The 16099-nt window shown below is 39.3% G+C and overlaps 1 long non-coding RNA gene and 1 other non-coding gene across 5 annotated transcripts in view; one reads left to right on the top strand and one right to left on the bottom strand.

Moving 5' to 3' along the window:
• LOC144242056 (uncharacterized) overlaps positions 1–16099 on the top strand; it is a 155276-nt gene that overhangs the window by 106395 nt on the left and 32782 nt on the right. For 2 of the 4 annotated variants that reach the window (XR_013338286.1, XR_013338283.1), the window contains one exon: positions 2102–2307. The exons of the other annotated variants lie outside the window; for them this stretch is intronic. This is a non-coding gene — a long non-coding RNA (uncharacterized LOC144242056). The remainder of the gene's footprint in view (positions 1–2101; positions 2308–16099) is intronic. 4 annotated transcript variants of the gene reach the window in all.
• LOC144242132 (U6 spliceosomal RNA) lies at positions 2019–2121 on the bottom strand. Its single transcript, XR_013338303.1, has one exon. It is a non-coding gene; the product is annotated as a U6 spliceosomal RNA (small nuclear RNA).

Below are 16099 nucleotides of genomic sequence, written 5' to 3'. Positions count from 1 at the left end.
CAAAATCTATAACGAACTCCTCAAACTCCACACTGAAAAACAAATAATCCAGTGAAGAAATGGGTAGAAGACATGAATAGACACTTCTCCAAAGAGGACACCCAGATGGCCAACAAACACATGAAACGATGCTCAGCGTCCCTCATCATCAGGGAAATACAAATCAAACCACACTGAGATACCACCTCACGCTGGTAGGAGTGGTGAAAGTGAAGAAATCAGGAGACTCTAGGTGCTGGCGAGGATGTGGAGAAACGGGAACCTTCCNGGTGTTATATGGAAACCAACTTGACAATAAACTATTTAAGAAAAATAAAATAAAAACATAAGACAACAAGAAGATGTATCCTCCGTATAGTTGTCCATCTCATTGATCAACATAGCCTGCCTTACACCCCATGTGTCCCATGCATACTGAACCATCCTTGGCTAATCGTTATTCAGTCCCTTCCCTTGCATCTTTACTTTGAGCTGTATTTTTCCTGTTTTCTCTGGAATGGCTCTCTACTCCTCAACTTCTGTTGCTCTTTGAAGATTCTGCTCATGCACCCTCTCCTCTGATAACTCCTGTTCTTTCTGTGTGACTTGAGTTTCTCTCAAATACTTTTCTCATTTTAACAGTTGTGTTCTCTCTTTGTGTCTGGGCTATCGTTTGATGTCCTGATGTTCAGCATTGTGGCTTGCACATAGGATGACCTGAGGGGGAAATATTTTACATGAATGAATAAATAATTGAAGCTAAGACCGAGAAATCATAGTTATAATGTCATGAACTGTCTGAAAGAAATATACATTTATTTTAGTGGTTGAGAACATAATTATTCTTTAAACAGTGAAGTCAGTAACTAGTGAAATTGAGAGAGCAGATCTAGAATGGAGGCCTAGAATTGGGTAAGGATTAGTGATTAGAGAAATGAATTGCTTTAAGTGATGGTATTTTACAATGGAGTTTTTTCCTAGGATGTGAGCAAATAGATATCAAACACCAAAGTAAGCATAACAATTTATAATGGAGAATTCACAGGAAGCTGTGTTTGAAAAGAGATTAGATGGTTTATGACAATGCTCAGCTCCTCATCCACATCAAGCAGATGTAAATGAACAAAGAATTTAAATTAAAAAGATATCGTAAAGAGGATTTTGGAAAAATGTTGCTGGCGGACACTGGGCTCTACTACCTATCTCGAGGGAAAGGGTAGATTGTACCTGTCCTTCACCTTGTGCCCATGAAAGGGACCTCATTGGGACCACTCAGAGTTAACACACACATTGGTCTGGTGTCTGATTCCTGACTGAACAATGGATAGTGTAAAACATGGCCTGATTAGCTATAGATAAGAGACATAGAAATGACTGCAGTGAGTCTGTATTCCCAACATAGATCATGGGGAAGAATGCATTACTGTTTCTCATGGACCAGTGATGGTTAAGATAAAGCTGGAGTCAGATGGTTGCCTGAAGGTGCATGTAATCATCAGCAGTGATAAACTGAAGGCATCCCCCAATTTTCAGAGGGTAAAAATGAAATAAGTGATCAGACCAACTAGAACAGAGATCAAGGGAACTGCAGGTGGCAACTCACAGATTTCCTGAGAGCACCATGGGAGAAATGGTCAGTTCAGACATCTGCCAGGTCTGGAGAAAAGCCATCACTCCAGTAAAAACTTTCCTTAACCTTTACCTCTCTTTATTCTTCATGTTTCAACCCAAAGAGGTCAGAAACTTTAGTTAACAGATACAGCTGAAGGATAAAATGGTGGTGGGGGAAGAGACCAGAGGCCAGCCTTCTTCCTTTGCCCCAGGTTTTCATAGATATGAGGGGGAAAGAGATAGCAGAAGCCTTAATTTTTTTTTAAGATATGTGTTTCCTTTATTTTTTAAAATATATTGTCAAATTGGCTAACATAGAGTGTGTACACGTGCTCTTGGTTTTGGGGGTAGATTCCTGTGGTTCATCACTTACATACAACACCCAGTGCTCATCCCAAAAGTGCCTTTCTTAATGCCCATCACCCATTAAAAATCGGGAATTCTTCATGAGTTTCCGTGTTCTCCTTGTGCAGGGACCATGCTAATCTTCTCTGCATCGTTCCAATTTCAGCATATGTGCCACCAAAGCAAGCCCGAGCAGAAGCCTTAATTACAAGGATGCTTGGAATTTGGAACACACAAAGTGGACATTTCTCAAGTTGAAACGATATTTCATCACTGAAGAATTATTAAGAATGTCTTGAGATGTGCCTGAATTTTCTAGAGGGTGGGGAGAAGACAGAGTCTCACCAAATACATGGGCAAGACCAATGAGAGGTGACAACGTGGCTTTATAATTTCATTCCAAGAATCGTGTTTGTCCAATGTGCTGATAACATTTTACCGGGAGCTTGGTGACCACTTGGGCAGTGGTGACCACCTTGGTGACCAGGTTGGCCAGCTATTGAAAGTCTCTGTGCCAATTATTTCAATAATTTACATGTTAAGTCAGTTCTATTATATTTTATAGACATTCAAGATTCCTCTTGAATTTCCCCCTAGATATCAATGCTCGGGTGCTTCAGTTTTTGCCCCTGTCTTCTGAATCTCTGTGGTTAGTCCTAATAAGAGAGAAATTGCACATGTGGTGAGGCTAACTCAGATAAGCTGGAATAGATTTTCATACTCTCCAGTTCTGGCCTCCTGGATAGAATCAATACTATTGATCATAGTGGCTAAGTTGGCCAGACAGCCACTACCCCAAGAAAAGGATCTCCTCTGTCTGCTGGTGAAAATTCACAGGAAGACATGGAAACATTTTTCAGAGAATGATGCATTTTGTGCAGGCCGGGTTAGCAAATTAATAGAATTAAGGGGAGTATGCTCTTTTTCGTCTTGGCTGTTTTGAGCATTGACACTGATATTAGGAATATTCTGTATTCCATTTATTATGAAATTTTTGCTGATTTTCAAAAGAAATGAAGATTACTCTATTTTTAGGCTGTTGTAGCAGTCAGAGTTCAATCTGAAGAACAGGCAGTCTGAGTATCCTGGTAAGGAATTTGTTATAGGAATTAGACCTTGTATATTGGAGAGAGGAACTAGAGAATTAAGGATTGGCAAGGGGAGTTAAATGCTCAGAGAAAGGTCACTAACCATCCTGAGAGCAAGGGAGTGAGTTAGAGCTTAAAGGGAAATCCAGAGGTTCAGTGTGCCTCAGAAGACGTGCCCTTGTAGAGAGAGACTGTTTGTGGTCCTCAGCTCTGTGACTTTGCAGCAAAGCATCTGGTGGTAGGACTGGGGTGCTGTTAGTTAGCAAGATCAGCAGGTGGGAAGGAGAGCTGGGTGCTGACCGGGTAAGAGCTTGGACCAGCTGGGACCTCTGTATCTATCCCCAACATCTCTAATCTCACAGAATAATGGTTGCTGCTTCTGCCTCCCAAATCTCATATGACTTAATGTTTGACAAACTCTAACCCAGAATTACATAGAGAAGGAGAGTCTGGAAAACATAGTTCTCAGCATAACCAGGTTGACAGTAGTCACCAGTCAACCCCTTGCCCAATTGACATACATATACACCTCTTTTACCTACAGTGAACTTCCCAATAAGGACAATAGCAAAATGAGGTGTCTGCCTAACATGATCTAATCTTTCCTTTGTAAGATGGTAGAAACACTAACATAAACTCTCACTTTAACCATTTTGGGGTGATATTTATTCCTCTTCTGGTGAAGTCACACTCCCCCTTGACATACTGTTACTTAAATGCTGAGTTGTAAGGTTGACTTATAGAATGGGCGAAAGAACTGACAAAGGAGGAAAATCCAAGAAGAATCAATTAATGCATTTATACAGATATATTCACATCAAAATAAGAAGTATTCATTTATAGCTACTATGGTTTGTTTTTCTACAGCTGTTTATAAGATCATAGCTGGTGGTTATAGCTTCTTTCTTCCAATACCTGCTTGATATTCCTTTTACCCTCAGCAAGCACTTCAGCTGCTCCTGGTTCCTTGTCTATGAAGGTGACCAAACCTTCATTTTTGTATGGGGTTGTTTTAGTTTTCCATTAACTTTGACCACAGGCCATGGAAAAACTAAGAGGTGCACCAGAGGATCCCCTGCATTCTAGACATGCTCCTCTCTGCTCCTATTGTATTAAAAGTAATTTAATTTACTTTTGTCAGAGAATAAATAGGATAAATCACTCAGATGTATAGTAACCATATCTTCACTCATTGTTTCACTGACTCAAATAGATTTAAGTGACAGTGTGGCAGTATCAACTTTTATTTTAATGGCATAATTCCTATGTTCCCAGTGGAAGTCTTTTTCTCTTGGGAATGAAGACTTGTGAATAAGCAGAGCACAACATGAAGTTGGGGAAATTTTTGGCTAGATGATCACTAGGAGAAATGTATGTGACCACTTTTGAATCCACCTCTTAAATCTCTGATCTGTGAAGGAAAGATAGCATTGCATATTGGTTGCCCATAAAGGGTATCTACCATGTCTTTGAGGTGATCAACCCAACCTTTGCAAAGTGTTTCCACCCAACTAGTATACTGAGTCTTCAAAAATGCATTCCACAATTTGGCTGTTTCAGAGTGTTAGGGAACATGATAATATCAGTAAACTGTGAATGTGAGGCTGTTGATACCATTAAACTGAGCATGAGGCTGTTGCTGTACTGGTCAGATTTCTGTTAAAAGCAATGTTATGTGATATCAGTGATATAGTGGATCAGTGCAAGAAAAGGAGAAGCAATCATGGATCCTGCAGTCTAGATTATGATATAGCAATTAGCAGTTGATATAACCATATAATCATGGGGTAGGACAATGAATGGGACTAGCCTTGGCAGATAAAAGTAAATTGTTTTTAGTGGCTCCATAATATTAGGTATATGGAGACAAAGCATTCATCAGGACAATAGCTGGAGTGCCAGTGGATGTCTTGACTTACTCCATCAGCTGTATTGCATTTCTCACTAGATTAAATTTATGATAATCCCCTGACATTTTTAGCAGATTCCTCTGTCTTCTGTCTAGGCTAGATATGAAGGTGGAATAGGTGTGTGGTTAGAATAACCACTCTCTATTTTCTGTGGCCTTGAGGGTGACAGTAATATTTGCAATCTCTCCAAGAATGCAACATTGCTGTGGCTTATTATTTTGGTAAGTACAGTCAGTTCTAGTGGCTTCCAGGTGGCCTTTCCTACAAGAATTGTCCTCATGTTATGTGTCTGGAAACTAATGGGGGACTCTGCCAGTTTCTGAGTATGTCTACTGACTTCATATTATGGAACAGAGGAGATAGGCACAGATTGGTTTTGGGGGACCCCCTATACCTACTATGAGATAGACCTGGGCCACAACTTCATTAGCACAGGGCCTCTTTAAGCCTCTAATCTGACTCGTAGATCACAGTGACATTTTGGGTCACCAGAAATTAGTGTCAGTTCAAAGCTATAGTTCAATAATTCCTGAAAGGCCTGTATAACCTTTTCCCTTCTTCAATCCAAGTCATCTTGGTAAATGGCTACTGGTCACACTGGGAAGATCAGGAGAAGGATCTGAGGTATAAATATTTAGCAGTGCATAGTTTCCTTTCTCAAAGGTACCTGGATTCCTCTTTCCTCAGATGACTAGGTCTGTAAACTGGCTCAAGTCTGAGAATTAGTTGGGGGCTGTCCTTTGACCATTCAAGACAGATTTCATTTTGATCTAGAACTTTTTTTTCACTTCTACAAGTCAAAACTCTAATTTTTTCGGCCCTTCTATTTTAGTCCTTAGGACAATATGATGAATTAGCCAACATCAATGATCTTTGTGGCTTCAACCATTCTGATTACTGCTTTGGCTCTAACTATTCAATGTAAATAGGAACAGTCATGCAATTTCTTTTATGTGCAAATGGCTCCTTCTCAAGGATTGTATTTTGCATGTAATCTTCTAGGCCATTGCAGGAATTGGGCCTGGTAGCAATGACAGGTGGTGGGAGAAGGTCCAGAGGAGGACCTGCAATGCCCTATAAGTAACTACCTCAGGGCACTTCAATGTAAGTTCTTCAGACAAGGGAGTAAAGTCTGTCTGCTTCTATTGGGGAAAAAGCTCAGCAGAATTTTCAGGGTGCATCTGCTTCATTAAAATCTGCGCATTAAATCCCCCCATCCTTATTTTCAAGATCCTGCCTCCAAATTTAACATAAAAAACTATGCCGTTCTGGACTCAATCTGCACTGTACTTAAGTCACCCACAGGATTAGACTTTTGGTCTGATTTTCAGAAGTCTTGTGCCTGTAGTTATAGGAAATAAGATTTTCTTTTAGGGCAGTTATAAAAGCTTTCTGATTCTTTGGGGTGCCTGGGTGGCTTAATGGGATAAGCATCTGCTTTTGGCTCAGGTCATGATCTCCCGGTTCATGAGTTTGAGCCCCCACATCAGGCTCTGGGCTGACAGCTCAGAGCCTGGAGCTTGCTTAGGATTCTGTTGTCTCCATCTTTCTCTGCCCCTCCCCCACTTGTGTTCTCTCTCTCTCTCTCTCTCTCTCTCTCTCTCTCTCTCTCTCTCTCTCTCAAAAATAAACAAACATTACAAATTTTAAAAAAGAAGTCTATGAATGTATTTGCGCTTCATGGCTACAGCAAGGCACCTGATAGTGTGGGCCTCGGGTTTCTTTTGGTGAACAGATATATTAGTTATCTGTTAGTATGTAACAAATCATCACAAATTTATGGGCTTAAAACAACACGCATTTATTATCTCACAGTTTTCATGGGTCAGGAGTCAGGATACAGGTTCGTCTGGTCCTCTTCTTAGGGTCTCACAAGGCTGCTGCCAAGGTGTCCGAGAGGGCTGGGGTCCTCACCTGCAGCTTGGGGTCTCTTCCAAGTTCACGTGATTGTTGGCAGAAATCTTTTCTTTGCTGCTGTAGATCTCATGGAAGCTTTGTTGTCAAGGCTGGTAGGAATGAGCCTCTCTGACACTTAACTTTCTTTTAAAAACGCTGATGATTAGATCAAGCCCACCCCAGATAAGCTCGATTTTGATTAACTCAAAGTCAGCTGATAGGAACTTAGCTGTGGGAGTAATATCCCACAGCTCCCCACCCCACCCCACCCAAGGGCAGGGCATTACACAAGGAGGGTATACCAGGGAGCAAGAATCTTGGGGCTTTCTTAGAACTGTGCCTACCACAACTAGGGTGGCAGCTAAGTATATATCTGGGGAAACTGGAATCTGCCAGCACATCTGTATCTGTCTCTCATTACCTTTAGCCAATGACCAACTTCAACAGGTAATAATCATGCCACTTTACTTATTCCTCACCCAAACCATGCAACTTCCTGAGTGACCCAGAACCTTACAGGAAAGTGAGTTCTGGAAAATGCATTTCCCAGTGCAACCAAGCTGATAATAAAACAATCTAGCACCACCAGGGTGGAGAAAATGAATTAACTTGCACTGAGCAGGGCACACCTACTTCCAGAAAATCCATCATGTGTAACAAAATATCATTACTGTTTTCATATGAAGAGGTCTTTTCCTATACTGCTGGTAGAGTCAATACATCTGAGTTGCCTTTTAGTGAAATGAAACCAGCCATTTTCTGTTTGTTCCAAGTACAAAGAATGGTGTTTCCTTTCATGACACAGCTAAATCAGAATGGATATCTTTCTACAATGGAATTTTAAAGAAGCTACATTTTTCTATTTCATGCAATTTAAATGAACATTTGATGGTAGGAGAAGATGAGATTATTTGCAATATTGAATTTTGTCTCCATAGTGACTTTCTCCAAGGAACTGAGGTGACTATATCTCTGTTATGCTTATTATCATGTATAAGAAAGTGCAAGTTACAGCTATATTATTTTATAGTTGGAGAAACAGGATTTTGATTAAATGAAACAACCTATAAAATCAGAACAAATTAGAAAATGCCAACAGATCCAAGAACTTTTAAAGAAATTAGTCTAATTTGGAAAAAATAAATTAGCATTTTATTGGAAAGAAATGTAAGAAATTGGCATAAGGCAAAAAGCACAGACCAGAACTCTAGAGGATTTGCCATAAATTTCTTGTGGGACCTTCATTAAGTTGCTTCAGGTTTCTGTGACTTACCTCTGTTCTCATCTGAGATTTTTGCATCCCCATAGCTGAAGTCAGTGCCTAATATGTTGTCTGTGCTTCAGGCCTGTTGAATCTTTCAATCACCGAATCAATAGCTCAAAAATTCATGGAAGCATTAGAATTAATTTTGTCCAGCTTTGATACTCTGATTCTGTTACCTCATATGTTTGATTTAATAGTTAGACTTTCATTGATCTTGGTGATTTATTTTTCCACTACTTAAAAGGCAAGAATTCTCAACTGGAGCTATCAGCTCAGTGCTACTTTACATCCTAGAAATTCCTTACATTTTGATTAATTGTGTATACTATGGCAATCCCTAGATATCATATCAATTCTATAATTATTGGGTAAAATGCCAGTGTACAGAAGCTTCCACTACTTGCCTTTCCTATTCCTACTCTTAGATAGTTACATAAAGTTATAAAACCATTCTACCTCAGCTCTTCATCGATTGTTCTCTACTGAGTCCTCTTGGCTGCTCAATAATCATGTTGTCCTCTTAAGATTCTACTCAACTTCCTTAGGAGAGCTCTTCTGTAGATTCTACTCCAATGTCTATGCTCACCTACCACTTGAGTTTTTTAATAGTGTAGTAACTTGCAGTGCTATATTAGTTTGAGATATACAACATAGTGATTCAACAATTTCACCTATTACACATTGTTCATCAAGGTAAGTGTACTCTTAATCCCCTTCACCTACTTTACCCATTTCCTCATCCACCTTCTTTCTAATAACTATCTGTTTGTTCTCTGTAATTAAGAGTTTGTTTGGGGGTGGGATTTTCTCTTTTTGTCCCCTTTGTTGGTTTGTTTTGTTTCTTACATTCCACATGAGTGAAGTCATATGGTATTTGTCTTTCTCTGATTGAATTCTTTTGTATAGTATTATACTCTCTAGATCCATCTATGTTGTTACAAATGGCAAGATTTCATTCTTTTTTATGGCAAAATAACATTCCATTGTGTGTGTGTATCTATCTATCTATCTATCTATCTGTCTGTCTGTCTGTCTCTCACATCTTTATCCATTCATCTATCAATGGATACTTGGGCTGCAACCATACTTTGACTGTTGTAAATAATGCTTCTATAAACATAGGGATTCATATATGCTTTCAAATTAGTGTTTTCATATTCTATAGGTAAACACCCGCTAGTGTGATTACTGGATCATATGGTAGATCTATTTTTAATTTTTTGAGGAACTTCCATACTATAGTTTCAGGTTTTACATTTAGGTCCCTAATTCATTTTTGGTTTATTTTTTGTGTGTGGTATAAGAAAGCAGTCCAGTTACATTCTTTTGCATATAGCTGTTCAGTTTTCCCAATACCACTTGTTAAAGAGACTGTCTTTTCTCCATTGCAGATTCTTGCCTCTTCTGTTGAAAATTAGTTGACCATATAATTGTGGTTTATTTTTGGGCCTTCTATCTTATTCCATTGATCTATGTGTCTGTTTTTTACCAATACCATACTGTTTCAATTACTACAACTTTGTAGTATAATTGAAGTCTGGAGTTGTGATACCTCCAGGTTTGTTTTTCTTTTTCAAGATTTCTTTGGCTATTTCGGGTCTTTTGTGGTTACATACAAATTTTAGGATTATTTGTTCAAGTTCTGTGAAAAATGCTGTTGGTGTTTTGATAAGTGTTGTATTAAATCTGGAGCTTAATCTGGGTAGTATAGATATTTTAGTAATATTTGTTCTTCCAATCCATGAGCATGGAATGTCTTCATTTGTGTTGTCTTCAGTTTCTTTCATCAGTGTTCTATAGTTTTCAGAATATAGGTCTTTCACCTCTTCGGTTAAGTTTATTTCTAGGTGTTTTATTATTTTTGGTGCAATTTAAAATGGGATTATTTTCTTAATTTCTCTTTCTGCTGTTCCATTACTGAAATGCAACTTATTTCTCTATATTGATTTTGTATCCTGTGACCTTACTAAATTCATTTATCACTTCTAGTAGTTTTTTAGTAGTCTTTAGGGTTTTCTACATATAGTACCATGTCATCTGCAAATAGTAAAAGTTTTACTACTTCCTTACCAGTTTGGATGCCTTATATTCCTTACTCTTGTCTGATTGCTGTGGCTAGGACTTCTAGTACTATGTTGAATAAAAGTGGTGAGAGTGGGCATCCTTGTCTTTTTCCTGACTCAAAGGAAAAGCTCTCAGATTTTCACCATTGAGCATGATCTTAGATGTGGGTTTTTCATATAAGGCCATTATTAGGTTGAGGTATGTTCCCTCTAAACCTACTTTGTTGAGGATTTTTATCATGGATATTGATTTCATCAAATGCTTTCTCTGCATCTATTGAAATGATCATAAGATTTTTCTCCTTTCTCTTATAACACATGTGATATGCTATATCACATTGATAGATTTGCAAATAATGAACCATTCCTGCATCCCAGGAATAAATCCCACTTGATCATGGAGAGTGATTTTTTAAATGTATTATTGGATTTTTGTTTGCTAATATTTTGTTGAGGATTTCTGCATCTATGCTCATCAGATGTTGGCCTGTAATTCTCTTTTTCTGTGGTGGTATCTGTTTTTGGCGTCAGGGTAATTAATGCTGGCTTCATAGGATGCATTTAGCAGTTTTCCTTCCTTTTCTACATTTTGATAATAGTTTCAGAAGAATAGGTACTAACTGTTCTTTAAATGTTTGGTAGAATTAATCTGTGAAGCAGTCTGTTCATGGACTTTTGTTTGTTGGGAGTTTTTAGATTGCTGATTCAATTTCATTGTTGGTAACTGAACGGTTCAGATATTCTATCATCCTGATTCAGTTTTGGAAGTTCTATATTTCTAGGAATTTATCCATTTCTTCTATTTTGTCCAACTTGTTGGCATATATTTTTCATAATATTTTCTTAAAATATTTCTTAAATGTCTGTATTTATTTTGAGAGGAAGAGAGAGAGCAGGGTAGGGGCAGAGAGAGAAGGCAAGAGAGAGAATCCCAAGCAGGCTCCACACTATTAGTGCAGAGCCTGACTCGACTCAAAACCATGAAATGTGAGATCATGACTTAGCCAAAGCCACATTGCAGACTTAATTAACTGAGCCACCCAGGTGCCCCTCTCTTAAAATCTCTTAATTCTGTGTTGACAGTGTTGTTATTTCTCTTCTTTCATTTCTGATGGAGTTTATTTGAGTCCTCTCTTGTTTTGATGAGTCTGGCTAAAGGTTTATCAATTTTATTGGTCTTTTTAAGGAACTGTCTTCTGGTCTCCTTGATCTGTTCTAATCCTTTTGTAAAGTTTCTATCTCATTTATTTCTGCTCTAATCTTTATTATTTCCTTCAGTCTATTGGTATTGGGTCTTGTTTATTCTTCTCTTTCTATCTTATTTATGTGCAAGGTTAGGTTGTTAGAGAGTCTTCTTGTTTTCTGAGGTACACTTGTATTGCTATAAACTTCCCTCTTAGAACCACGTTTCTTGTGTTCCAAAGATTTGAGACCATTGTATTTTCATTTTCATTTGTTTCCATGCTTTTTAAAAATTTCCTCTTTGCTGTTTTGGTGATGTATTCATTGTTTAGAAGCACGTTTTCTAACTTCCATGTATTTGTGCTTTTTCCAGATTTTTTCTTGTGGTTGATTTCTAGTTGCATAGCTTTAGAATAAACAAGATGCATGGTATGACTTTGGTCTTTTTGAATTTGTTAAGACATGTTATGTGACCTAAGATGGGATCTATTCTAGAGAATGTTCCATGTGCATTTGAAAAGAATGTGTATTCTTTTGTTGTAAGATGGAATTTTCTGAAAAATCAGTTAAATCCTTCTGTTCCAATGTGTCATTCAAAGCCACTGTTTCCTTGTTGACTTTTTATTTGAATGGACTGTCCATTGATGTAAATGGAGTGCAAAAGTCCCCTACTATTATTGTAATACTATTGATTACTCTTTATGTTTGTTATTAACTGTTTTGAAGTCTATTTTGTCTGATATATGTATTGGTACCCCAGCTTTCTTTTCCCCTCCATTTGTATGATAAACGCTTTTTTTTTTTTTTTTTTTTTTTTTTTTTTTGAGAGAGAGAGAGAGTGCTCAAGCACATGATTTGGGGAGAGAGGGACAGAGATAATCTTAAGCAGTCTCTATGGCCAGCCTAGAGCCTGACACTGGGCTCTATCTCACAGCTGTGAGATCATGACCTAAGTTGAAGTCAAGAGTCAGATGCTTAACTGACTGAGCCATCTGGGTGCCTTCCCCTCAGTCCCTTTACTAATCTATCATGCCTTTTGGACTGAAATGAATTTCTTATAGACAGCATATAGATGAGTCTTGTTTTTTATCTATTACATCACTGTATGTCTTTTGACTGAAGCATTAAGTCCATTTTCATTCAAAGTAATTATTGAGAAGTATGTATTTGCTATTTTGTTACTTGTTTTATGATTGTTTTTGTCTTCTCTTGCTCTTTTCTCTCATAAGAAGTTGATTTTTTTAATGATATACTTGAATTCCTTTCTCTTTATTTATTGCATATCTATTACTGGTTTTTGATTTGAGGTTACTGTTAGGTCTGTATATATCTTCTGCATATAGCAGTCTATATGTAAATTGATATTCACTTAAGTTTGAATCCATTTGTTGTTCCCCTCCCCACTGCATGCTTTAGGGAAATGATATCCTACTTTACATACTCTTGTGAGTCCCTTGACTGATTTTTACAGATATAGTTTTACTGCTTTTCTGCTTCCTACTTTCCTTACTCTTGCTTATGGTCTTTCCTTCCCAAGAGTTCCCTTTAATATTTCTTGTAGGGCTGGTTTGGTGGTTATGAAAGCCTTTAACTTTTGTTTGTCTGGTAAACTGTACCTCCCCTTGCATTCTGAACGACAGTCTCGCTGTATAGAATATTTGTTGCTGCAGAGTTTTTTTTCCTTAGGCACTATGAATATACCATGTCACTCCCTTCTGGTCTGCAAAGTTTCTGCTGAAAACATCAGTTGACAGCCTTATGGGGTTTCACTTATATGTAACCGTTTTTCTTTTGCTGCTTTTAAAATTACTCTTTATCACTACTTTTTGCCCTTTTAATTACTACATATCTTGGTGTGGTTCTCCTTTGGTTGATTTGTTGGGGGATCTTGGGGCCTCTTGGATCTGGATTTCTGTTTCCTTCCCCAGAGTTGGGAAGTTTTCAGATATTATTTCTTGAAATATATTTTCCATCTCCCTTTCTCTCTCTTCTTTTGGAATCCCTATAATGCGAATGTTATTATGCTTGCATGGTGTCACTGAGTTCCATAAGTCTATTCTTATTTTGCATTGTTTTTTCTCTCACTGGCTCAGCCTGATTACTTTCCATTACTCTGTGCTCCAGGTCACTGATTTGTTTTTCTGCTTCTTCTAGTCTACTATTTATTCCATCTAGTATATTTTTAATTTCACTTATTGTAGCCTTCATCTCTGATTTGTTTTTTATCTCTTTGTTATGGGTCTCATTGATGTCTTCCACTCTTTTCTCAATTCCAGTATCTTTATGATCATTAAATTTTTTTGAATGCTTATTTTTGAGAGAGAAAGAGACAGAGCACAAGTGGGGGGTGGGGTGGGGCAGAGAGAGAAGGAGACACAGAATCTGAAGCAGGCTCCAGGGTATGAGCTGTCAGCACAGAACCCGTTGTGGGGCTTGAACTCATGAGCCATGAGACCATGACCTGAATCGATGTCAGATGCTTAAATGACTGAGCCACCCACATGCCCCTATGATCATTACTTTATTTATCAGGCATATTGCTTGCTTGTCTCTGTTTTGCTTAGGTCTCTTGCTGTGGTTTGGTCCTATTCTTTTATTTGGGATATAGTCCTCTGTCTCATTTTGTGTAACTGTTTCTCTGCATTTGGAAAGTCAGTTCTATGTCCTGCTTCTGATAGTGTCCTTATGAAGAAGAGATCCTGTAGTGTCCTGCAGTGCACTGTCCCCTGTTTACTGGACCTGGCACTTTAGAAGTGTCTCCGATGTGTGCTGCATGTATCTGAACATTGTGGCTGAACCTTTTCCTTCAGTTCCATCATCTGCAGTAGCCTCTTTGCCTGCTATGGGCAGTGTCTGGCCCCGGCACTGTTAGTAGGCCAGTGTGTGGCTGCCCTGTGCTGGAGTTGAGTCAGATCAGGTGTCTGTGAAGTGCAGGAGCACCAAATTGCAGTGTGCTTTCCCTGTGTTGTCCCCTGAGCAGCTTTTATTGGTGGGCTGGCATGCAGTCATATCAGTTGTCTGCCCCAAACTCACTGCTAGGACTGAAGTCTGACTGGTGTGTGTGGTTTTTTCTCTCCCCAGGGCAGGAACCTCTTTGGAGTGGTGCTGGCCCATGTTGGGGCTGCTTGCACACTGTCGGGCTTGTAGTGCTGCTTTGGATGGGCTCTAGCCAAAAGTGTGGTGAGGGGGTGGTTCCCCAATGTGTGCGGAAGCAGGGTATGCAGTGTTTGCCAGGTTTGTGAACAGCCGGTCCTTTAGAGGATGGGACCTCAGTCCCTACTGAGGCAGACCTGGCTGAGGGGGTGCCATGGTGGGGTAGTGGTGTTAGCAAGTTAGGTAGCAAGAGTCAGTGCTAGGCTGGTTCCTGAGGTGGCCATGTATTTATGTGAGGTGGGGGCATAGAGGAGGGGAAATGGCTCTTGCCAGCTCCTGTGTTTCTGGAGGAGTCTTCCCATGATCTCTGTCCTTCCAGGACACCTCAGCGATGAATAAACAACTCTTTTTCCCATATGCCCCAGACATTTTTCAAACTGGTGCCTCTATACTGTTTCTCTGTGGGCTGTTGTGCATTCTCTTTAAGGGCAGAGACTCAGTTTCCTCTTGCCCACCCAGCTCTCCCTGAGTGGAGCCACTAACTTTTTTTACATCCTGAGTTTTAAGTCCTGCTGGTTTTAAGAACTACTGAAATTCAGCCCACTGGCTTTTAGAGCCAAATGTTATGATGGTTTGTCTTCCCTCTGCAGGCTTCCCAGTGGGAGGGTCTGTTTCTCTCCCCTCTACATCCTCGGGTCCCTCCTCTCGTGGATAATTCTGCAGGTCCATTTAGCTCCACACACTTCTGTTCACCCTACCCTCTTTGATGTGGCCTTTTCTCTGCATTTAGTTGTGGACTTTGTTCTGCCAGTTTTGGGGTTGTATTTTGGGTTATTTACACTGATGTGAGTGTTACCTGGTAGTATTGGTGACGTAAGGTAAGCTTAGGGTCCTCCTACTCTGCCGTCTTCCCAGCAATACTCAGCACTCACATGTTACTAAAACAACCTTCCCTTTCCTCCTTACACTTCTTTCCTTATTGTTTTCCTCATCATCCTACTTAAATCGACTCTAAAATCATGCTAAAATGTTTTTTCTCTATTTTTTGCTCATCTCACTTGCTTTCTCGGCTTCATACAAATGATGCCCAAATCTGAGTACTAGATACACATTTCTTAATTTTCAATTCTACTTTTCCAGATATGTACAGATTCTTTACCCAAAGTTTCCTCCATATCTTTATTTTTTTTAAATATATTTTTTTTATTTCTAGGAGAGAGAGAGAGAGAGCGAGCGAGCAGGGGAGGGTCAGAGAGAGAGGGAGACACAGACTGAAACAGGCTCCAGGCTCTGAGCTGGCAGTCAGCACAGAGCCCGATGCGGGGCTCGAACCCACGAACTGCGAGATCATGACCGAAGCGAAAGTCGGACGCTTAACCGACTAAGCTACCCAGGTGCCCCACTCCATATCTTTAAAATCAACATGTTAACAGAATTGATCCATTTTTTTATGGTTCTCCCACTAATGAGAATGGAATCATTGTTCTTTCTATCACTTGGGTTTGAAAACTTGGTGTCATCCTGGACTCTTTGTCCCTTTATTTCAAAATGGTGTCAAGTTCTGTTACTTCTGGCTTAATTCAGGCAGGTTGTGCTGCAAAGGCATTCTGGGACCACTCTTTATGGAATACGGAAGATAGAAGGAAGGTGGGACTAAATGGAGCCAGT

Source organism: Crocuta crocuta, unplaced genomic scaffold (assembly GCF_008692635.1).
Source record: "Crocuta crocuta isolate KB4526 unplaced genomic scaffold, BGI_CrCroc_1.0 scaffold352, whole genome shotgun sequence".
NCBI lineage: Eukaryota > Metazoa > Chordata > Mammalia > Carnivora > Hyaenidae > Crocuta > Crocuta crocuta.
The sequence above is the reverse complement of the archived record's forward strand: the minus strand, read 5'-3'. Positions and strand labels throughout refer to the sequence as shown.